This window comes from Zalophus californianus, chromosome X (genome assembly GCF_009762305.2).
Source record: "Zalophus californianus isolate mZalCal1 chromosome X, mZalCal1.pri.v2, whole genome shotgun sequence".
In the NCBI taxonomy this organism is placed as follows: domain Eukaryota; kingdom Metazoa; phylum Chordata; class Mammalia; order Carnivora; family Otariidae; genus Zalophus; species Zalophus californianus.
The window spans coordinates 121,401,822-121,427,703 of NC_045612.1; the positions used below are offsets into that span (position 1 = coordinate 121,401,822).

Sequence of the window (25,882 nt, forward strand, 5' to 3'; positions counted from 1 at the left end):
GCCTAAAGGAAAGAAAGTGAAACTGAAGTACTTGGAATTTTGCCTCCTGATACCAAGTTAGGAAAAAGAGGAGACAAAGCTTAAAATGAGACCCAGTTTGAAGAGTTTGTTTGTTCAACCTGCCTATTTTTCTAATAGTCACTCTGTTTCTTCTGCCGGTGACACTGGGTTTGAGACGAGTATGTGCAGTTGAAGAGTACCTGCTCCTGGCTGCCGTTACAGACCCATGCAAACTCGGGGAGCCAGCCACAGCCCTGAAACTCAATTCGCCCAAGTGACAACTGACCGTCTGTGAACTAGAGTCAATCACCAACTTTCAACCAAATATGTCTTTCTGCCTTTCCTGTGGCTCTGTCCAAACCCTGATTGCTAGTCTTGCGGGTACTGACCGCGAGATAATCTGGCATGCCCAAGTGTCCTTGTTTAAGGCACTGTTCAAAATATGGCTCATTACCCTCTGATGTTTCCCTGAACAAGTACCCTCTGACGTTAAGCTTTGAATAAAATGGGAGAAGTGGCAGGGAAATGCTGCACAGAGTAGAAGGGAGAAGAATGTGTGCTGCAGTTTAATGACCATGATGATGACAGTTTCAACCACCACCATTTTTGAACATTCACAGTGGGTGAGGGACAGTATTGTTTTATAGTTATTATCTCATTTCATCCTCACATTACTCCCCCGAGATAGATATTATTCTTTCTATCTCATATATGAGAAAATTGTGCCTTAGAGAGAGATCAAATACTTTATTAGATCTTGAAGTCATACAGGTAGTAAGTGATAGAGGCAGGATTTGACCTCAGTGCTATGGCGTCCAAAGCACACACTCATAAGTACTAAGTGGTACTGTCTCCTGATGGCTGGTCTTTAAGTTTGTGGCTAATTAGGAACACTTGCGGACTCTTGACTCTCAAAGTGTGGCCCTCAGCCCAGCAGTACCAGTAGCACCCGGGAGCCAGTTAAAAATGCAAAATCTGTGTTTCCATTCCAGACCTGCTGAACACAATTGGAATTTTCACAGCAGTCCTAGGTGATACATACGCCTGTTAAAATTTGAAAAGCGCTGGCCTAGATTTGTCTTAGACATCTCCTACCCGATACCCAATAGTCTAAAGGCCCACAGAAACACCTTATCATCAGGAAGGGGACTGAGGAACAAAACAAACAGAAACTACTGCAATGTACAAGAAAGCATTCACTGGGGGCCCCTGAAGTCCACGTATAGAATATTATAGAGGGGCTCAAGGGAGCCCAAGGGAATGGTGGACACAGGTTCATTCAGACCGGCATACTTTTGAAAGGGAAAGGGTCACTAGTAATAATGAAACTGGGACATAAGGCATAAACTGAAACTGCCTTAAGGAAACTGGGACATATGGTCAACTCAATTACAGCACCTAAGGCTTATTTGGTGAGAATCCATGGAAATATTAGGATTCTCTAGTCTGTAAAAAATGAGGGTGGAAAGATGGGAGGTTTAAAGCCTACAGATTAAAATGGGGTGACAAGTACTTGTTTATTAAATTATTTTATTTCATCCCAAATTTTTATTAAGCCCTCTCCTTCTCTGTCAGGTATTTTATAGGCTGCGGGGATACAGAGGTGGACATAATACAATAGAACGTCACAGGACTAGATAATACCCTTTAAGCAACATTAAGAGACATGATTATAGAGTAAGAGTTAAGCTTGTGGGAGTCGTAAATGGAAAACATGTTTGTTCCATTTTTAAACCTGTATTTTAAGAAAGTGATACAGTCTAACATTTTTAAATGCAGAAATTCTAAAACAATTTTAGATAAGTTCATGGAAGATGAATCCAAAAGTGATCGTCAAGGCATGTTAGGAAGTTAGTATTGGAGGTGGGATAAGAATGCCATTTGAGAGGTTAACAGAATTTACTTCCTCTCTCTAATATGCCACGTGGATCTTCTGACCCATATGGAACCCCGGGCCAAACGGGCCCTGATGAAACTTGGAACACATAGAGAAGCTTTGGAGTTCATCCTCTTTTGTGGGTTGTAGAATGGAGTATTTATCTTAAGGTTTTGTCCACCCTGAGCCGTACCTCATAAATGCCAAGTACAGCATGTGCATCTTCCATGCTGAAAAATAAACAGCAACCTCATCCTTTGTAAACAGTAATGCAATATGCTTAGTGAGATTTACAGATGCGTCCATTTAGATAAACAGTGAGAATCCTTATTAATAATTAGACCTTATGCAAGACCCATGGCCATGTATATTACATAGGAAGATGATTATACGACCACCACTCCTCTCGAGTGCCTACACCAGATTCTAGCACATAGTAGGAAATCATTTAAAATTTGTGGGACAAGTAAACAAATCCGATGGCATTTCAGAGATGCTGAAAAAGGAAAGCAGTGTTAGTGGTTCCTATTTCAGTTCTTTTCTCAGAGTGCAGGATTGCTCCAAAGCAGCTCACATAGATCATCCTAGCTCAGTGCTGGAAACCAGGAAGGAGAGGGCAAGGATTGACCTTGTGGCTTTGCCAACTGTGTCTTCTATTCTGGTTTGGTTTCCTTCATTTGGAGAAGCAGATGTGCCTGCCCGATAGGGCGGAAGCCTGGAAGACCCAAGATCTGGAGGTAACAACATCCTGGTCTCTCAAACTTCCTGGGTGATTCATTGGCCAGCCACAACTACAAGATTTGTCACTTCCAGAAACCCAACCCCATCGGTGCTCTTGTGAGATGGGCTTATATCCAGAGCAAGTAACAATAATTGGCAAATTATAGACAGCCATGTTGTTTCCACATACTACTTCGTGAGCTTAAAGCAAACGAATTTAAAACTTGAAATATTCCGGGTGCCTGGGTGGCTCAGTTGGCTAAGTGTCTGACTGCGGCTCAGGTCATGATCCCAGGGTCCTGGGCTTGGGTCCCGCATCGGGCTCCCTGCTCAGCGGGGAGTCTGCTTCTCCCTCTCCTTCTGCCCCTCCCCTCTGCTCACGCTCTCTCTTGCACGCGCACGCTCTCTCTCCCAAATAAATAAATAAAATCTTTTTAAAAAATAAAAGTAAACATGAAATCCTTAAAAAAAAAAAACTTGAACTATTCCTTTCTTAGAGCTATTTCCATATGAAAGTACTGGGTCAAGCAAACCCCTCCTGAAAGCCATCCCTTTCTGTCTTTTTCAGCTAAACCTCACATAAGGATAATTTACACTCAGAGCTACTTTACATACTCATCTCTATTCACTCCTCAGCCCTCTGCCAGCTGACTTTCACACAATCACTCTTGAATCTCTTTTATTCAGGGTTATAGAAGATCTCATTACCAAATTCAGGAAGATGAGCCCTTATTGCATTTAAAATTTGGTGGCCTTTGAATCCAACTCTGTTTCTTCCTGGCAACCTCTTTTCCTCCATTTCCCACAACTCCTTTATGTCTCCGGATGTCTCCGAGTACTACCCCTTGACCTCCTCTGCAGGCCTCTTTTCCTTCTTCTGCTCTTTAAACACATTTCCATCTTAGCCCTCTTCCCTTATCACTGTATACACATTCCTTTCACCCTGTTTCCAAGTCCATGGCTTCAGCTACCGTTTACTTGGTTTCAGGATCTTTTTGTGTTGCAAGAAACAGAGACACGCTTGATGGTTTCAGATAGGAGGAATTCATGATGAAGTTACAAGGGAAGGAATGCGAAGAGGAGAAAAACATCGTAGTCCTTGGGAGAACTGGCGCCCTACTCCAGGCAAGACTCAGAAGGAACTCATCACTGTGCAAAATATGGGTCTTCAGCAATGCTAGACATTTACCAGGCTGGAGACTCAATTTGGCTCACTCTCTGTTTTAGTCTCTCTCCTCCCCGCCCCCAACCCACATCATACCTTCCTCCCTCAATCCTGCCTCTCTTCGCTCCCCGTCCCTTCTCTGTGGTCTCAAATACCTTCTCTTGACTTCCCTTCTCTTTCCCTCATGGCTTCTGCTCATTTGTGTCATCTTTTGCCTCCTGGTTTCTGCTTTTTCTCTGACTACTCGTAATTCCTTGGTATATACACTTTATTCTAGAACTTAAAACATTGCTATGATGTTTCCTTTTGCCTTCTTTCAGTGCCTTCTGGAAGTAGGTAGAAGATGTATTTATGGGTGCATATATGTATAAATGAATGAAGGAAAGAAAGGAAGGCAGGAATGCAACTTTGAACCAGATCCAGTCTCATCTTTGCATCTTCAGTGGCTGCCTATGGCATGATAGTTTCCAGTTACTGAGCACCTAGTATATATCTGACATTATGTCATTTACATATATTTCTGAACTTCACACACTCGTAAAAAGTGATGGTGTTTTTCCTTTCTTTTCATATAAGGAAACTGTGGCTCTCACAGATTAAATTACTTGCACTAGATTGCAGTGCCAGAAATGGTGTAGCCAGGATTTTAAAACTGTTATGCTTTTCAGGAAATATTTGAATACCTGAATAAACGAATGTCCAGTAGGTTTTTTTTGCGTTCCTTTTTAAATAAAACCAATAGTAACCAAGGTATATTTTGATAATAGTGATTAAAATAAGAACTGTTTGGTCTTTTATGTCTCTAGAATTCTTAGCTTGTGAAAATACAGACCAAGAGGAGAAATAACTGTCTTTGACTTTGGAAGGCCTGTTGGATGGGTGGAATGGATTAGGAAGCATTCAGCTACAAGTAATAGAATACTCCCCCTCCAACAGAATTAAAGAGCAATGAAATTGCAGTCTGACGTCATAAGAAATCCAGAGTGGTGTAAGATCCATGTACAAAATATTAGGATGGCAGATCTTTCTCTGTGCAGGCTCTGTCCTGCTCTATTTGTTGGCTTTCAAGATGGCTCATTGGTAATAAGATGGCCACATCAATTCCAAACATCACGTGCTATCTGATTGGGGCCAGAGAGAGAAGTACAGGCCACGTCTTCCTTTCTCCTCCTTAGCAGGGGACTTTCCTCGAATCTTCATATCTCATTGGCTGCAACTGGGTTGCATGCTGTGGCAGTGACTGTTGGTTGCTGCCCCTCTCCCGGCCTGCCTTGCACTGCCTCCCGTGCAGCTAATTGTGGCCATGTGACCGACGAGGGCTTCCTGTTGGCTGGAGGACAGATATATTTTCCAGAGCTCGAGCAGCCATGTTGGGCCCGAGGTAGCACAGCAAACTGACAGACAAGTAAGCTGGTGGGAGCCTCTGCCCTGGTGGCATTGTGGTGCTCCAGGGTGCCTGCCACCCGGCTTCTTTCTCCACCAGGGAATTATACTTGCGTCTTATTTCAAGCCACTGTTATTTTTATTTCTTGCTCTTTTTGTGATTGTTATGCAACTGAACTTAATCTGATGTCCATTTCCCTCCTGATAACAGTCCTGTCAAATGTAAGGGCATAACCACAAAAATAATGACTAAAAATAATGAGGCTCTGTCATTGAAACCAGGGATGGGTCCTGTACCCCTCGTCACACGGGGGAAGGTTGAAAGGCTAACAAAACATCAGACCTCGATTTGGAAGGAGGTGGGAAGGGGAAATGAAGGGGAAATGACTGCTGGATAGGCAACTAACAGAGGCCGCTCACCAAGTTAAGTAGCTTTCCCAAGGTCACATGGCTCGTTATTGGTAGAAGAGAAATTCCAGCTCAGGTTGTCTAAGAGCAAGTTCGGTGGACTTATCTTTACCAGCTGAGTTTAGTTGACAATTTGTCACTGATATTACAAAGGAAATTCATTCAAATCTGGGAGATGGCACCCCAACTCTTAAACATCTATTGCTTCATGGCTTCCATCTTACTAAGATACAAATGGTTAGCAGTTCCTTCCCCACTGGTGGGGATCGTCCGCCTATAGATGATGTTACACTCACATGGAAAAACTGCAGGGAGAGCAGACCACTTCAGAGTTATACACTTGGCCATGGGTAATAATGTAAGAAAACTTTGCCTTGCTCGTGTTGTGTGCCTGAGCCAAGTGTTGAAATGGCAAGTATTTGCCTAGCACGTGAGCGGGGAGGTGGCAGGGTTGGCGGGTGAGGTGAACTGGGATTATTTCAAGTGGTAGGAGGAAGCCAACCCAGTTGTATGTTTGTGGGCTTTCTAAAGATTGAGGTCATTTGGAAAACAGTCTGCACTGCACCGTGCGCGTGGGTTTCTTTGTCAACACCATCCCGGTGCTGACCCTCGAGGTTTTACTTCCCTTCACATACTGCGGCTCCGTTTAGGGATAAGGCATGGTGCGTGGATCTCAAGGGTGGGGGCCTCATTAGCAATTTGTGGAACTCGGTAGCCATCTCAAACAAGCAAAACCAGTAGGAATGATACTGCTGGAAAATCCTGTAACTCAGCTTTCTTTTATATGGTTTTTATCTTTTTCTCCTTGTTTTAAGAGGGCCTTCAAAGTGAGGTAGCAGAGGGCAATAGTGCTTTTGTTATGATGTGTCTATATCTAGATCAAGTTCTCTTAGTCAACTGACAAGGTGCGGAAAACATTTTGTGTTTGTGGATAGTGTTTGCATAAGATCCAAAGGCAAATTTTATCTATGTGACTGATTGATACGAATGGCCTTCTGTCCCAGTGGATTTTACAGAATGGTCTCACTGATGCTGCGAGGCAGGAGAAAGAAAACAAATCTGAAATCTACAAGATCCCTGGAGAAGCATCTTCTCAGAAGACAGGGGAGGGGATATTTTTCTAAGTGTGAAGCAATACAGTGTAAAATTATCGTGTTTAATAATGCTTGTGCTAAGATGATTAGGAATTTTGAATACACTGGAATCTGGTGGTAGGAAGTTTGGTACTGAATGGACTAGTCTTTTATTATAGGTTTAAATATGATTTGGAGGTTATATTGACAGGACTTATGGGCAAGCCTGATTACATTTAATCTTCCTTGGGGGCCATTTACAGAATTAATTTGTTGATTCTAAGTAAGTTCCTCTTACTAATGAATGAAGTTTATTCTTTTGTTATTCTGAGTAATTAAGTGTTCCCAAATGTAAAAAAAAAAAAAAAAAAGTTGCATATAAAAAGTAAGGTTTTTCTGACATCGCTAATTCAGGTTGGGTCAACTGTCTCATGGAAGATGGATGTGACCCTACAAGATTTCTATGTAGACTGATGCCATTACCCGTCAAAGGACTTGACACTCACAGAAGGAAGAAATGATGGATCATGTAGAGTACCGGAAGTGTTTGCTCTCTTAAGGAAATGCTGTGGCAGATACTACTGTAAGAAAGTATTATTAATCAATGGAGAATGTACCCGTTCTATTATCTATAGAGTTCTTCTAAATAAGATGTATTTCTTTTTAAGAAGATAAATGCCACAAATTTAATTTTGACTTTCTGTAGGTCTTTGCGTTGAACTGTTCATAGACATGAATGGATGGCCTTTATGGTGATAAAATAGAGTAATAGAATGAAATGTCCCAAACTGGGTTTTCTGTTATAAAAAGGTGGTAGAGTCAAGGTGTAGGAGAATTTACACAATTGAGATCACTTGTGGCCACCTGAGGAAAATAATTAAGCTCTAGTTAAGAAGAGTTATACGACCTAGAAATTCCATTCCTAGATGTCTTCCTAAGAGAAATGAAAACCTATATCCACACAGAAACATGCACAGGAATGTTTATGGCAACATTATTTATAGTAGCCAAAAAGTGGAAACGATCAAAATGTCCATCAACCAATGAATAGATAAGCAAATGCGATATATGTATACAGTAGAATATTATTCAGCTAGAAAAAGGAATGGTAAGTGCTACAACATGGGTGAGCCTTGACAACATTATGCTAAGTAAAGAATGCAGACGCAAGAGACCCGTACTGTACGATTGCATTTATATGAAGTACCCAGAATAGGCAAATACATAGAAAGCAAATTCATGGTTGCAGGGACTGGGGAAGAGCAGAGTGGGGAACAACTGCTATTGGGTATGGGTCTCTTTTTGGAATGGTGAAAATGCTTTAAAATTGATTGTGGTGATGGTTGCACAACTCTCTGAACATATTAAAACCTGCTGGACTGCAGACTTTAAGGTGGTGAATGTTATGGTATGTGAATTATATCTCAGTTTTTTAGAAGTGATAGTTAAGACACAAGTTTGAACAAAAGCAGACCTGGCTGGTAATCCTAGCTCCTCTACCTACACAGTAGAGATTTATTGAGAAAGTCGCTCTGTCCGTAGCACACCGCTGGTCATGACTTAGAGGATACCCGAGATGATCCCTGGGCTGTAAGTGACTTATTAGCACAGAAGAGAGATGCTGTGTGTCACTCAGGCAGATCTGTGCAGCCAGCTAGAGAGGCCCCATATTTGAAAAGTGCTGCAACATTGGGGGAAGGAAGGAGAAAAAAAAAATAGTGCCGCTATTTGAACGCAATGGATAGAATTAGGAGTCTGATCGACTGAGCAAAAAACATACCAGATCTGGAGCCCAATAAAGGCATGAGCCCAATCATGAGAGTGTAGGATACAGATTTCTCTAACTCCACCCCTCATCTAACTTAAAAAGAGAAAGAATTTCCCACCAACTGAATGGGAGAAAAGCCAGGAATCCTGTGAATCAGAGCCCCTTGGATTTCATCCATTTGCATTGCTCTGGAAGTGATTAAGTCCCGTGATGAACCGGTGTCTGTAAAGAATGGTGCATTGTGCATGTGTCTGTCATTTTGATATTAATTTAAAAGGTAACTGGAAGAAAATTACTTCCCAGTTCAACGCAGTTTGGGGGTGGTTCATAAGCACAGCACCATGGTAATTAAAATCCACAGTGAAATGCTCAGAGGCTGCAGGAGCGAAGGCCGTGGTATTCTCAGTTGACCCAAAGAGTCGTCTACTGGCAGGTCATAGAGCTGTGATGAAATTCCCCAGCAATAAAAGGTGAAAATGAACTAACCGGAGCCACAGACTCAGTTAGGACTAAGAGCATAACCAAGAGCAATAAAGAGGTAAAGCAGATATTTGAAAATGTGCTCCTTTCAGTCAGTATGCCCTACAATAATGTTCTCACCTGACTTTAACTCTGTAGCATCGTTTTCCTCGTTTCTGGGTCAAGGCAATGTGGATGTTTTGTGTTATTTAATGACGTGATAGATTCTCAAGTTGCTTTGTTGTAATTTAACTATATAGTGATTAGATGGATATAAATCTTCTAGAGAGTTTTGTTAGTTATTAAAAGGTACCTATATTATATTAAAATACAATATATGCTATGTATCTTACAACATTATGTCAAATAATGATATTGAATCCTTATAGTGTTGAAGTGCAGTCTAACAAAATTCATTAATGTCCCATCAGATATCAGAAAAGTATAATATTTTTGAAAAGACAAGTTAAAAAAATGACCAGTGATTGAAAGATTTAAGAAAAAACCCATGTTGACACACTACTATGATATTTTGCCACAAGACAGCCCAAACCATGGTTTTATCACTCTGATGTCCAAATACTTCCAATTAGGTTAGGGTCGTTTTCCCTAGTGAAAGCAGTCAAGCAAATAGCCACCTGGCCTAACTAGACTTTCCACCGTGGGTGAATCATTCCTCATTCTTTAACCTGAATCCCCTGGAGAAAAAGTCGAAGGTTAACCAAGCAGCAAGGGGCTGAGGAGCACCTGCTGCATGCCCCGTAGCTAAGCTGTTGGGGCCGACGTGAAAAAGCGTGAGGCATCATCCCATTCTTCAGAGGGTGTGGATAGCGTATAGGGTGCTGGCAAAGCTGTCTCCCACTACATTGTCTTCAGAATAGGATCAGCCTTAAGTGAACTTCTAACGTTTGGTTCGGGCCTTTATTCTTTAATTAGCATGGATCTGTTTGTCAGGGAGACTCTGCCACCTGCTACACTCCTTAGCCAGCCAGAGCCATCAGTAAACTTTGCGTCTCCCCTTTCTAAGCATCTCCTTCTCCCTTAACGAACCTCTGCCTCTTCTTCCTATCTGTCGTCAGAAGTAATGTAGGAGAATTGAATCACAGTGGTGGGACCTCAAAGGTCATATGTTTGGCCTTTCCCCCAAAGCGGGAATCTTTTGCTCCACGTTGAGGATGGATGAGCCAATGGTTATCTGCACGAGCCTCTGAGTGTTGAGAATCCCCTTACCCCTAAGTCACTTATGGTTGGGTAAATGTTTTCTTTAGGAAGGATCTCCTTGGGAAAGCCTGGGACTACTCCCCAGAATTCCCATTCAGTCATTTGAAATCTTCTCTCTTGAAAGAGAGGCCAGATCTACATCTGTTGAGAGGATCATATGGTTCTTATTTCCTCTATTAACGTATTGTATCACGTTGATTGATTTGCGGATGTTGAACCAACCTTGCAGCCCAGGAATAAATCCCACTTGGTCGTGGTGAATAATCCTTTTAATGTACCGTTGGATCCTGTTGGCTAGTATTTTGGTGAGAATTTTTGCATCCATGTTCATCAGGGATATTGGTCTGTAATTCTCCTTTTTGATGGGGTCTTCGTCTGGTTTTGGGATCAAGGTAATGCTGGCCTCATAAAATGAGTTGGAAAAAAAAAGAAGATAGTAGGAAGGGAAAAATGAAGGGGGGGGAATCGGAGGGGGAGACGAACCATGAGAGACTGAGAAACAAACTGAGGGCTCTAGAGGGGTGGGGGTTGGGGGGGATGGGTTAGCCTGGTGATGGATATTAATGAGGGCACTTATGGCAGGGAGCACTGGGTGTTATAAGCAAACAATGAATCATGGAACACTACATCAAAAACTAATGATGTAATGTATGGTGATTAACATAAGATAATAAAGTTAAATTAAAAAAACAAAAGATAGGCCAGATCTACTACTGAATTTACCTGCTGGCCAGTCAGCATTTCTGTTATCCCACATTTCTGTTATCCCAACCCCAGGCAGACTAAACAGCCTTAATTCCTTTTGTGGACTTCAAAGTTTTGTTAAATGACTCTCCAGAAACTTCCCCTCCTAGCCACACTACCCTATTCAGGGTTTGCTGGATGCATCAGTGTCTTTCAAAGGCGTGGCCTCTGGAACAGTTTGCTGCTCCAGGAGTATCGTGGTCTGGGTGGAACCCAGGGCATTATCACTTTTCTTGAGTTGGATTCCCAAGTTCTTCTCATGCAGCCTAAGTTTCCTTTACCTGGTTTAGCACTTTGGTCAGATTTCCTTTGAGCTTAGTGGACAAAGAGCTCTACCTATTCCTCAAGTCACTTCTCTATCTCTGATTAATTTTTCTTATAATTTAAATGCAAACTTCTCTCTAATTTTTTGAATCTTTTTGTTTTAGTCTCATTCTAAACATTTGGAGCTAATTAAATTATTATATGTAAACTTAAACTATATTTTAAAACCCTAATTCTCCCTTATTATCTATTTTTCTTAGCTTAGTGCCATCTGCAAATTTGATAAGCATGATCTAGACTTTTATGTCAGTTTTTGATGAAGTTGTTGAGCAAGCTGGGGCCAAGTGTCTGCCACTGTAGTTTTGCCCTCTTTGTTAATTTGTTCTTTCCTTTTTTTTTTTTTTTTTTTATTTTTTTAGACAGGGAGCGCAAGAGAGTGGGGGAGGGGGTGGGTAGGGAGGGGCAGAGGGAGAAGGAGAGAGAATCATCTTAAGCCTGACTTGGGGCTCCATCTCATGACCCTGAGATCATGACCTGAGCAGAAATCAAGAGTCAGACACTTAACTGTCTGAGCCACCCTGGTGCCTGGGTTAATTAGTTCTTAAGTTCACATGAATGTACAACCATTTCTGCTACATTTTACTGTCTGGTCCACAAAGGTTCCAGAAAGTTTTGTCCAGTACTTCACTGAAATTGGTCATTTATGTAAACCTTCAGGCTCCTTGGTAATGGGAGAAAAGTGGAGATAGATGGTCTGTTGAGGAAAAATATATTGAGGCTAAGGAACTATTGGGACATCCTTCTATATAAAAGAACTGTAGATTACTATGTTTACCTTTGAGTTTATTCTATCGTAGATCACATTCCCTTCCTAACTAAAATTCTGTGGTGTAGTGAGTATGTATGAGTAGTCCTTATTTCCCATTAAAGGATGATGATGATCATGATGGTGGTGGTGGTGGTGGTGAAAAAATATGTGTATGTATTTCATTTAATCATGACAATGAGCTTGTAGGATAGATGTTGCACACTGACCCCGGACCCCGACTAGTTTGGACACTCACAACTATTAGGCTGTCTTTGGTAGATAATGGAAACCATTAAAGAAGTGCAAGGTAGTACAGAAGAGAGAATCAGCGATATAGAAGACCAAATGATGGAAAATAAAGAGGCTGAGAAAAAGAGAGAGAAACAACCACAGGATCACGAGGGCAGAATTCGAGAGATAAGCGATACGATAAGACGAAACAACATTAGAATAATTGGGATCCCAGAAGAAGAAGAAAGAGAGAGAGGCGCAGAAGGTATATTGGAGCAAATTATAGCAGAGAACTTCCCTAATGTGGGGAAGGAAACAGGCATCAAAATCCAGGAGGCACAGAGAACCCCTCTCAAAATCAATAAAAGGTCAACACCCCGACATCTAATAGTAAAACTTACAAGTCTCAGAGACAAAGAGAAAATCCTGAAAGCAGCTCAGGAGAAGAGATATGTAACCTACAATGGTAGAAACATGAGATTGGCAACAGACCTATCCACAGAGACCTGGCAGGCCAGAAAGGACTGGCAAGATATCTTCAGAGCACTAAACGAGAAAAATATGCAGCCAAGAATACTATATCCAGCTAGGCTGTCATTGAAAATTGAAGGAGAGATAAAAAGCTTCCAGGACAAACAAAAACTAAAGGAATTTGCAAACACGAAACCAGCCCTCCAAGAAATATCGAAAGGGGTCCTCTAAGCAAAGAGAGACCCTAAAAGCAGCATAGATCAGAAAGGAACACAGACAATATACAGTAACAGTCACCTTACAGGCAATACAGTGGCACTAAATTCATATCTTTCAATAGTTACCCTGAATGTAAATGGGCTCAATGCCCCAATCAAAAGACACAGGCTATCAGATTGGATTAAAAAACAAGACCCATCAATATGCTGTCTGCAAGAGACTCATTTGAGACCCAAAGACACCCCCAGATTGAAAGTGAGGGGGTGGAAAACCATTTACCATGCTAATGGACATCAAAAGAAAGCTGGGGTGGCAATCCTTATATCAGACAAACTAGATTTTAAAGCAAAGACTGTAATAAGAGATGAAGAAGGACACTATATCCTACTTAAAGGGTCTATCCAACAAGAAGATCTAACAATTGTAAATATCTATGCCCCGAACATGGGAGCAGCCAATTATATAAGGCAATTAATAACAAAAGCAAAGAAACACATTGACAACAATACAATAATAGTGGGGGACCTTTAACACCCCCCTGACTGAAATGGACAGATCATCTAAGCAAAAGATCAACAAGGAAATAAAGACTTTAAATGACACACTGGACCAAATGGACTTCACAGACATATTCAGAACATTCCATCCCAAGGCAACGGAATACACATTCTTCTCGAGTGCCCATGGAACATTCTCCAGAATTGATCACATCCCAGATCACAAATCAGGTCTCAACCGGTACCAAAAGATTGGGATTATTCCCTGCATATTTTCAGACCACAATGCTTTGAAACTAGAGCTCAATCACAAGAGGAAAGTCAGAAAGAACTCAAATACATGGAGGCTACAGAGCATCCTACTAAAGAATGAATGGGTCAACCAGGAAATTAGAGAAGAATTAAAAAAATTCATGGACACCAATGAAAATGAAAACACAACTGTTCAAAATCTTTGGGATACAGCAAAGGCAGTCCTGAGAGGAAAGTATATAGCAATACAAGCCTTCTCAAGAAACAAGAAAGGTCTCAAATACACAACCTAACCCTACACCTAAAGGAGCTGGAGAAAGAACAGCAAATAAAGCCTAAACCCAGCAAGAGAAGAGAAATAATAAAGATCAGAGCAGAAATCAATGAAATAGAAACCAAAAGAACAGTAGAACAGATCAACGAAACTAGGAGCTGGTTCTTTGAAAGAATTAACAAGATTGATAAACCCCTGGCCAGACTTATCAAAAAGAAAAGAGAAATGACCCAAATCAACAAAATCATGAATGAAAGAGGAGAGATCACAACCAACCCCAAAGAAATACAATTATAAGAACATATTATGAGCAACTCTATGCCAGCAAATTAGATAACCTGGAAGAAATGGGTGCATTCCTAGAGATGTATCAACTACCAAAATTCAACCAGGAAGAAATAGAAAACCTGAACAGACCTATAACCACTAAGGAAATTGAAGCAGTCATCAAAAATCTCCCAACAAACAAAAGCCCAGGGCCAGATGGCTTCCCAGGGGAATTCTATCAGACATTTAAAGAAGATTAATACCTTTTTTCCTGAAACTGTTCCAAAAAATAGAAATGGAAGGAAAACTTCCAAACTCATTTTATGAGGCCACCATTACCTTGATCCCAAAACCAGACAAAGACCCCATCAAAAAGGAGAATTACAGACCAATATCCTTGATGAACATGGATGCAAAAATTCTCACCAAAATACTAGCCAATAGGATCCAACAGTACATTAAAAGGATTATTCACTATGACCAAGTGGGATTTATCCCTGGGCTGCAAGGCTGGTTCAACGTCCGCAAATCAATCAACGTGATACATTAACAAAAGAAAGAACAAGAATCATATGATCCTCTCAATAGATGCAGAAAAAGCATTTGACAAAGTACACCATCCTTTCTTGATCAAAACTCTTCAGAGTATAGGGATAGAGGGTACATACCTCAATATCATAAAAGCCATCTATGAAAAACCTACAGCAAATATCATTCTCAATGGGGAAAAGCTGAGAGCTTTCCACCTAAGGTCAGGAACGCGGCAGGGATGTCCACTATCACCACTGCTATTCAACATAGTATTAGAAGTCCTAGCCACAGCAATCAGACAACAAAAAGAAATCAAAGGCATCCAAATGGGCAAGGAGGAAGTCAAACTCTCACTCTTTGCAGATGATATGATACTGTATGTGGAAAACCCAAAAGACTCCACCCCAAAACTGCTAGAACTCATACAGGAATTCAGTCAAGGGGCAGGATATAAAATCAATGCACAGAAATCAGTGGCATTCCTATACACCAACAACAAGACAGAAGAGAGACAAATCAAGGAGTCGATCCCATTTACAATTGCACCCAAAACCATAAGATACCTAGGAATAAATTTAACCAAAGAGGCAAAGGATCTGTACTCAGAAAACTATAAAATACTCATGAAAGAAATTGAAGAAGACACAAAGAAATGGAAAAACGTTCCATGCTCATGGATTGGAAGAACAAACATTGTGAAGATGTCAGTGCTACCTAGAGCAATCTACACATTCAATGCAATCCCCATCAAAATACCATCCACTTTTTTCAAAGAAATGGAACAGATAATCCTAAAATTTGTATGGAACCAGAAGAGACCCCGAATAGCCAGAGGAATATTGAAAAAGAAAAGCAAAGCTGGCGGCATCACAATTCCGGACTTCCAGCTCTATTACAAAGCTGTCATCATCAAGACAGTATGGTACTGGCACAAAAACAGACACATAGATCAATGGAACAGATTCGAGAGCCTAGAAATGGACCCTCAACTCTATGGTCAACTCATCTTTGACAAAGCAGGAAAGAATGTCCAATGGAAAAAAGACAGTCTCTTCAAGAAATGGTGTTGGGAAAATTGGACAGCCACATGCAGAAGAATGAAACTGGACCATTTCCTTACACCCCTCACAAAAATAGACTCCAAATGGTTGAAAGACCTAAACGTGAGACAGGAGTCCATCAAAATCCTAAAGGAGAACACAGGCAGCAACCTCTTCGACCTCAGCCGCAGCAACTTCTTCCTAGAAACATCGCCAAAGGCAAGGGAAACAAGGGCAAAAATGAACTATTGGGATTTCATCAAGATAAAAAGCTTTTGCACAGCAAAAGAAACAGTCCACAAAACCAAAAGACAACCGACAGAATGGGAGAAAATACTTGCAAATGACATATCAGATAAAGGGCTAGTATCCAAAATCTATAAAGAACTTATCAAACTCAACACCCAAAGAACAAATAATCCAATCAAGAAATGGGCAGAAGACATGAACAGACATTTTTCCAAAGAAGACATCCAAATGGCCAACAGACACATGAAAAAGTGCTCAACATCGCTCGGCATCAGGGAAATCCAAATCAAAACCTCAATGAGATACCACCTCACACCAGTCAGAATGGCTAAAATTAACAAGTCAGGAAACGACAGATGTTGGCGGGGATGCGGAGAAAGGGGAACCCTCCTACACTGTTGGTGGGAACGCAAGCTGGTGCAACCACTCTGGAAAACAGTATGGAGGTTCCTCAAAAAGTTGAAAATAGAGCTACCATACGATCCAGCAATTGCACTACTGGGTATTTACCCCAAAGATACAAATGTAGGGATCCAAAGGGGTACGTGCACCCCAATGTTTATAGCAGCAATGTCCACAGTAGCCAAACTGTGGAAAGAGCCGAGATGTCCATCGACAGATGAATGGATAAAGAAGATGTGGTATATATACACAATGGAATATTATGCAGCCATCCAAAGGAATGAGATCTTGCCATTTGCAAGGACGTGGATGGAACTGGAGGGTGTTATGCTGAGTGAAATAAGTCAATCAGAGAAAGACATGTATCATATGACCTCACTGATATGAGGAATTCTTAATCTCAGGAAACAAACTGAGGGTTGCTGGAGTGGTGGGGGGTGGGAGGGATGGGGTGGCTGGGTGATAGACACTGGGGAGGGTATGTGCTATGGTGAGCGCTGTGAATTGTGCAAGACTGTTGAATCACAGATCTGTACTTCTGAAACAAATAATGCAATATATTTTAAGAAAAAAAAGAAGAAGAAGATAGCAGGAGGGGAAGAATGAAGGGGAGTAAGTCGGAGGGGGAGAGGAACCATGAGAGATGATGGACTCTGAAAAACAAACTGAGGGTTCTAGAGGGGAGGAGGGGAGGGGGATGGGTTAGCCTGGTGATGGGTATTAAAGAGGGCACATTCTGCGTAGAGCACTGGGTGTTATGCACAAACAATGAATCATGGAACACTACATCAAAAACTAATGATGTAATGTATGGTGATTAACATAACAATAAAAAATTTAAAAAAAAAAGAAATGCAAGGTGGTAAACGTTAACTACTGTTCCACCATATCCCTATCAGGTTTTATGAAAGACCAAATTCTTCCATACATATAACCATTTATTAGCCATCAGGCACCAAAAATCCAACCTGTCTTGTTAGCTTGGCAACAATAAAAAGTTAGCTTCTCTATCCTTTTCAGGTATTCTGAGCATCTCTGCATGAAAAGTTTGCCTGATGCAGTCACAGAATATTACTGGCTCATTAGAAACCCCAGGCAGTGACTTGTCTAGAATATGACTGCACCCACTTTATGGACACAACCCTCTCCAATGATGAGGTCAGGGAGAATGACCAGAAAGTGCTGAGAGGAAGTGGAGCAATTAGGGAAGAAGGAATCGAAACAAGGTGGGACCTGGCACAAATTCATTTGGGCCGCTTGCCACGTATTCAAACTCCTTATCCTAAACTGGGTTTGATCAACTACCAAGAAATAGGTGTGGCCTTTGGGACAACTTAGCCCAGATTAACATATCCGCCATCCTTCTTTTTTTTTTTTTTTCTGGTGTTTAATTTTGTTTTGTTTTGTTTTGAGTATAGTATAGCATTACTGTTGAGCAAGACAGATTGCTTCTGGTCAGGCAAGTGCACCCCAGCAAATGTATCAGCGCTAAAGACTTCTAAACACTGGTCAAGACTGGTAAATTCCCTGAAAGGAAGAAGTTTAGTTCTCAGGGTGAATTGAAATTAGAACTTTTTTAAAAGCTTTTATTTTAAAATGCTTTTGCCTGGGAGAGAGCACTATGTGGAATTAATACCTTTTTCTGTTTCCGCAGCACCATACAGGTTTACCTAATGTGGATGGGGAAATTATTTTTTGCCTTCTTTCCAAATGCCTATTAGGGAACACTTTCTTTCTGGGGCTTACCTCTGTGTATTGATCAGACTGAGCAGTCCAGGGAGCTGTGGCTACTCCAGAGGGTGGATTCGTGTTGACACTTCTGCAGTAGTGTAAAGGATAATGCTTTCAACAACTGATGCAGGTGTGCACACTTGCATCTCACTTTCAGTTTGGAAACCTGTTAGTGAGGCAGTAATTTCTGATTAGCTGCCCACAGACGGATATGGTCCTAAGTATGCTTGAACTCAATAGTACACTTTGAAGGCATTTTTAAAGGTCAGTTAGCATCCATATTGTGTGCAAAAGCAGTATGTACCTATACACATATGCACAGTATATATATATATATATGTATATGTATATATATATATATCAATCTAGGTGAACATAGTATATATACATAGTATACAAATATTTATTGATATTTACATGTATTATATACCAACTAAAAGATCATTCTCAGGCATTTTAAGAATAAGCCCAAATCTGCTCTTACTTCATTTCAGATTCCCCATGGATGCGAGAATATTTTATCCTTGGGGGTGATTAAGTAAGAAAGAAGATGTAAGAGCAAAGCTGAAGTATCATTAATGGCTCTGTAGTGGAGATCATTCAGGTGTGCTGAAATCTCTTCTGATCCCCGCCCTGGAGGACGGGTCACAACACTGAACTTGGTGCTTGTCTCTGCCCTTGCCCTTTGATCAAAGACTGATCAACTGACCTTAAGAAGACGTTGGATTTGGGAAACCCTCTGCTCTTCCATGGACCGCTGTGGTCTCCCGTGGTTCCTGTTAAGTAAATAACGCAGCTCTGGCTTCTTTGGCTGCAAAAACTGAAGGTATATTGAATGTACCTGCTTCAGCACCACCATTGTGTCCCTTGCACGGGTTAACAGTGTGCATTTTTAAGGCTCCGAGGCAGTGAATATTTTTCATCTCCTAGCAGAGTACAATCTGCTAATGAAATCATCCAACATCTCCTCCGCTGCGTTGTTAGCTCTGTGTATGTGTGTACAAATGATTCAGGTTTGTTATTCATCAACTTTTACCAAACTCTCTTTGCCATTGATGAGAACAATATCCTTTGCACGTGTAAGTTTCACCAATCTGAGAGGACCTATTATGCAATAGAGAGTCTCTCGGTTGATTTGAACATGATGTTACTCAGGCCCCAGGTCTAATCTTGATTACAACTCTTTCACTTTCTGTCCCGTGGTTGAGCATCTCCATGCTTTGGCTGGTTGTCCTACAGTTGTCTTTTTGGCCTGGGGAGGGGCCAGTCGAAAATGTAGATGAACAAGTACAAATCAATCCCCAGAGCAAGGAAACAACAGCTAAAGTACGCAGTTCAAGCTTGGATCATGGTTCAGTTTTTCTCCAAGAAAAGACAAAGACACTTCTGTGTAGATGAAAACATGTTCGCATGGAACATTGCACGGTGGAGTGCATGCATGCATGCGATGGGTCTAAAGTGTCCTAATGAGTGTGTACATGTGTATGTGTGTCAGGGAGGAGGTAGACCTGTTACTGTATTAATGATGACAGCAAAATATACCTATTAGTTACCATGGCCAGGTGCCGAGTGTTGTACCCGTCGTAGGTTTAACCGTGCGATGGTTTACTCTTAACGATCACCCAAGCACTTCCAGAAGGGAAAGGTGAGGATTGATTTGTCAATGCCTAAGGGTCTCCCAACGTGTGGTCTACAACCGTGTTTGTCAGTGAGTTGTTTGGGCCTCGGTAGGAATTTTCCCACAGAAAGGATGTTCTAACTGGCAGGCTCCCAGGACCGCCCACAAATCCATTTAACCATAACAGAACTGATGAACACTGTCAGGGCTAGAGTTGACTTCCAAGTGGGAAGTCAGCCTAGTATTAATAGCACAGTTCCAGCTGCACTGTGGGCCCAGCGGACTTCTGATGGACCCGCCTGGGAACCAAGGCACTCTTTGTAACATTTATGGGAAATGGATTCCTCGGTGAGCATGGTGGGAAGGGAATACTGTGGTGGCATGAGAACCATGGCTGCCCATTTCTCCCTTCTACTCTAATCACTACCAACACTGGTGTCCAGCAGGAAGAGACCAAGGGGAATCCTTCTCCCGCCTTCAGACCTGGGGAGAGCCTGCCCTAGTCCTGGTCCGACTCACTTGGGTTGGCTGTTCCCACGTACAGGATATTTGTAAGTTGGGTGTTTCTAGGTCACCTGTATTTAATTATGTGATATAGATATTTATTTTAACATGGTAGCTGTTGGTCCAGGCCAAGTTATATTATAATTTAAGGTTTATTTTTGTCTTAACAACTTTTATTCATTTTGACTAATTTCAGCCCTGATGATGTTCTTGTGCTTCTTTAGTGAGTTAAAGCCATTAGTTTTATGCAAATGGAAGGGTGTGCGTGGTGGCGCCAAAACATTCCATTTTCTGGTTACAGGAGGAAATGGGAGAAATGGGTGGTGCAGAGTGTGTGTGTATGTGTGTGTAGGATTGGACTGTGACCCAAAGGTGTCTAATTTGAATATGACCTGAAGATATGTTGTTCAGACCAAGACATGCCTTAAGGCATTAAAAATCGTGGTTGTACTCAGGGAGCTCTTTTTCACTAGTGTATTAGGAAATATTTCTGACCAGTTTTTCTCTGGGCAAAGGTATTAGAATTAAAAGATTTTTCTCCTCTGGGAACTCTTTGAATAGGTTAATTTCTTAAAAAGGACTTTTAAAGACTGGATGGCAACCAGTAAACTATTTTCTGCTAATCCTAAGTAAACTTTTCTGTGATGTAAGTGCTGTATCCAAGGTATCTTATGGGGTACACATGGCCCAAAGGGAAAATAATTTGTTTGGTAACTTGATTTTCTTCCTTTTTCCATTATTCACAGGTTGTCAAATTCATCCTGTCTGGGCAGTACAAATGTGGGAACTTGTAAATGAATAGCAATTTTAAAGCATAAATCAACTGAAATGAGTATGAAACTTTGCTGGATTCTTAGGAGGTCTCTTGATATTTCTGAGCCACACTTCTCTTTTCTAGGATTCTCTTTTGGGACACAGTCATAAATGCAAAAGGAAGATTTCAGCACCAAATTACATTCATCTTTAAAATATTGGGCCTCTTCAGCCCCTCCCAAACATTGAAAAACTCTCTGGAGTTTGAACTGCTGAGACATGGACTATAACTCTTCTTCCGGAAGACTCGTTAAGGAAAAACTACACTTTGGGGTTATGAGTATAGAATTATAACACACACAACTCACGATACTTAATAATCCTCTGTAGATAAGTCTAGATTATCTCTACAATATCTCTTTATTTCATCCAGCCCCATAATTATGTATTTGGGGAGGTAAAAGTGAGTGCACAGGATTTTCAGAGTGGCAGATCTATTTGGAATCATTCTAACCCAATTGTTCATCTTGTCGGAGAGGGCACTGGAGACCAAGGGGTTCGGCGACTTGGGCAAGGCTGCTGCTAGTGGGGGCGAAGCTGGGAGGGTGACAGGAAGCAATGGTGAGAAAGTCATGGCCTGTTGAAAGTTCTCTGTCTCCTGGGTTTACTTACATCTTTTCATTTCACCCTCACAACTTTGCAAGGCAAGGGGCCATCTTCCACTTTTAGGAAGGAGAAAACGGAGACATGGAAGGTTCTCTAGCTGCTCAAAGTCAATAGGCATTAAGAGGCAGAGCAAGAATTCGAATGCACACCTACCGATTCTGAAGATCTTGTGTCTCCTTGTATCCTGCTAGCTCCCAGGCCTCAGGATAGCCTAAAGTCCAACAGCATTCCTTCCTTATACATGTTTACAGATAACCAAGAGCATCGGTGTTTAAGCAACCACTCTGGTTACTGAATTTGTTGGGATGTTGGGTCTCCTTACCTTAGTTTTTCTGACAAAAGTGGTTGTCCTTCTCCTCCGAGATTTAATAAGATTCCAAAATTTGTCTTCAATTAATGCTTCCTTTTCTTTTTTGGAAAATTTATACTTGGAAACATCTCGTTCCTCTCTTTAGATCTAAAGAAGAGTATACTCCTTTCTCTCATTCAGTGATTCATTTATTCAATAAATATGTGTTGAATGCCTACTGTGAGCAGACACTGTTCTGGGTTTTGGAGATACAGCTCTGAATGAAACAGATGCACATCCCTGCCTTGGGTGATACTCCCATTCTGCTGTGTCAGGGGATAGCCAATAAAGAGCACAAAATAAAGTAAGTGAGAAGGGACCACTGTCCTAGAAACAAAAAATAAAGAAATAAGGTAAAATATCAGGGAAAGGAGACACCAGAAAGATGAGGTGGGGGTTACCGTAAAAAGGCTTCACAGAGAGGGTGAATTTGGGAAGTGTTTGTTATAACATTATTGGTTCAGTGAAAAATGCTAGTAGGTGTCTATATTTTCAGCACATTCCTTTCCAAAACCATGACACTCCAATCCCCACCAGTGGTCTCTGTCTCCATCCTCATGATACGTCTTTTCATCCACCCTTTGTGGCAACCATTGTTATCCCTGTAGTACAAAAAACAGGAATAAAATGGGTTGCCCACCAATCTGAGGGGGAGATGAATAGAGAACAAGACAAGCATAGTGCCTGGTCTACTCTTCTCAAGCATCTAATTTATATTTACAGGGAAGGAGACTAAATCTCAAAGATGGTCAAGTGACTAGCCCAGAATCATACCATGCTCATTATTTCATTTATCCAGCAAGTTCTGGATTGAGATCCTACAGTGGGCCAGGCTACTGATATGGACCCAGGAGATTCCACAGGACTCACAGGAAATAGTCTCTGGTCTAGAGGCACAGAAGGGGACCTCTGACCCCGACCCAGTGCTCTTTCTCCTATACCACAATGGAGAACGCCTCTCTTTACCAGGCCCTCAGCTGAATGAGAATAGTGTTCCCATTTATATTTCCCACTCTGCACTTCAAGTGTGTTGTGGGTTAAATGAGACCACATCAGCTGGCCTGAGAACCCAAATCACTATGCATATCGTTGTTTCTATGGGAAAACGCATTCAGATTTTCAAACACCAACCATCTTTACAGACCTTCAAATTGTTGAGTGCCTAAGCTGGAAAATATGAGCCAAGATTGTTTGGGGCTCATTGAGGCAATCTCCGGCTACCCAGCCTCCAAGATCTTGACAATCTCCTGGAGTAAACAACATCCTCTTTAGTCCTGAAGGCAGCATCAAATGAGATACAAATGAGTAGTAATAGCTTCCTCAAAATTGTATGGAAACTTTTCTTCTCTTCACTATGAAGACAAATGAATATTTTCCTTTAAGAAAAAGGTCCACTAATGCTGATCTGTGGAGGGTGCCTGCCAGCCATTCTGCTTTCTCATAGTTCTCTAGGGCCATGGGGATCTACGAGGGGATTGCAGCTCATTTTAATCTGTGCTTATTACATTATCTAGGGGTGGGACTCACATTTCCATCCATGGCAGTAGCCGGCTAGTACCACAAATGCTTGTCGAATGGAGTGGAGTGGAAGCAAATGTTCTCTTGGCCATTGGGTATGGTAGCAAAGTAGCAAGTGTCGTTTTCCCGTCTTTTCCCCATGACAGGAATGCCATGGGCATTTCAGTTCCTGTTCTATACTCTTGTCATCACCTGCTTGATTAGAATGATACTGCCTAGGTAATAAGGACTTTGAATTTATATAAGCTTTCTAAGGAAACATGAACTTGGATTGAACTACAGTGGATGCTCCACCGAAGTTCAAAGGAAATATGATTATGGTTGCCTTGGCAACCATAGCTCTGCACTCTGTTTTATTTCTTACTGTTTTCATATTTTCTGATCATTCTGAGGAGAAACAAAGGAAGAGATATCAGTAGAGTCTCATTTTCAATTTATGAGGCTGTTGGGAATGATACAACTTTATGTAGCTACAAAAGCTCCTTTTCTTAAAATTTCCCCAAACACTGGAAAGGCCAGGCATGTGAAAGGAAGTAAAAATAGGCTATTACTTATGTTGAAACGTAAATGTCATCTTTACTCTTTATAAAGGTAATTATTTTTAAAGGGCTGGAAAGGAGATCACCTTTATATTTCTCTCTAGCATACAACTATGACTTCTATATTTCTTTAAAAAGGGAAGAATTCTTGGTCAGTAAATTTCCATAAGTATTTTTACATATAATGCAGTTATTCACCTCCAGATAGCTGTATAGTTAAAAGAGTTTTACTCTAGGAAAGGGCCAGTTTGAGAGATTGTCAAATGGTAACGTTTTAACAACATGTTAAATTACTGATCATCAACACACAACCTCTGTTAGGTTCTCCTTTGTAGGCCACACCAGTTTTTTGTTTTTTTTTTTTTAAAGAGTAAAAGTGGTCATTAATATTTGAATCTTTATAATTGGTTTATTAGTATTAAAAGAAAAGTAGAGAAGAAACGTCTATTATCACATGACAATAGTACAAAAAGTCATTAAGATTTTTTATTTTGTCTAATCACTTATTATTAAGTTTCTATGGGAAAATTTTATATGTTATACTCTAGGACAGGAGTTCAGAAGGTGTTTTGTAAAGGGCCGGATGGTAAATATTTTAGGCTTTTGGCCGGGTTTTGTTGTAGCTGCTCAATTCTGATGTTGTAGCTGAAAGCATCCAGAGATAATATGTAAAGGAACAGAGCAGGCCGTGTTAAATTACTACTGTATTTACAGAAACAGGCAACAGACTGGATTTGGCCCTTGGGTTGTAGTTTGCCCACTCCTACTCCAGGAGAAAAACTGTTCTGCTTACTTACCACAGCCCACGCGTGAGTGTAGTGCTTCCAGCAAATTGGTTCTTGTAATTAATTAATTAATTAATTAATTAATTTTTAAAGTATGCTCCACACCCAGCATGGAGCCCAGTGCGGGGCTTGAATTCATGACCCTGAGATCAAGACCTGAGCTGAGATCAAGAGTCGGACGCTTAACTGAGCCACCCAGGCGCCCCCAAAATTCGTTCTTTTAAAAGGTGCACCTAAAGGGCTGTCCTTACTACCTTTTGTGTTAAATGTCACAATTGCCACCATATTGGTTTCTAGAGATAGAGAGGAGTACAGGAGGGGAGAAGCAGATATTTCATAATAGTTTGCTTAGTTTAAAAGCTGATAGAGTATGTGACAAAAATAAACTCCTTACATGCAGGGCAAGTTCAACATTGATCTTGAACGTCAAAGGCCTGTTGTCCGCTACCTACATGTGCTGGCAATGTAAACAGAGCCAGGCACTGTGAGGTGGAGCCCCTTTGCCTCCAGCTGGCCTCTTCATCCCTATGGTCACCTGACACCAACCAAACCATGTCTTCTTTATTTTTCCTTCAGCGTATTCTTTGGTGCTTTGTTCAAACTGATTTTAACATATTCTTTTAGTTTTAATCAAATGTTTCAAACATATAGAAAAGTATAAAAAATAAAAACCTATGTATCTGTTGTTCAGATTTAATAACCATTAACATTTGGTATTGTTTGCTTCAGATATTTTGATCTTTTATTTTTATTATTTATTTTAAGGTTTTATTTATTTATTTGTTGAGAGAGAGAGAGAGAGAGAGCATGAGCAGGGGGAGGGGCAGAGGGAGAGCGAGGAAGAATCTCAAGCAGCACTGAGCATGGAGCCTGACTCGGGACTCGGTCCCATGACCCTGAGATCATGACCTGAGCCGAAATCAAGAGTTGGACGCTTAACCCACTGAGCCACCCAGGCACCCCATGATCTTTTTGTTTTTTTAAAGAAATAATACATATGGACACAGTTGAAGCCTATACCAGACTTCTAATGTATATGATTTTTCTACATTCTAACAATTTTTAAAGAGGTAATTTATCTTCAGATGAATTTGAAT

At 41.0% G+C, this 25,882-nt stretch overlaps 1 protein-coding gene across 3 annotated transcripts in view; it reads left to right on the forward strand.

Moving 5' to 3' along the window:
* ARHGAP6 (Rho GTPase activating protein 6) overlaps positions 1–25,882 on the forward strand; it is a 474,697-nt gene that overhangs the window by 281,504 nt on the left and 167,311 nt on the right. The window contains exon 1 of one of the 3 annotated variants that reach the window (XM_027609081.2): positions 20,098–20,222. The exons of the other annotated variants lie outside the window; for them this stretch is intronic. The gene's annotated coding sequence lies outside the window, so the exon portion shown is untranslated. Of the gene's footprint in view, positions 1–20,097; positions 20,223–25,882 lie in introns of those variants that run through there. 3 annotated transcript variants of the gene reach the window in all.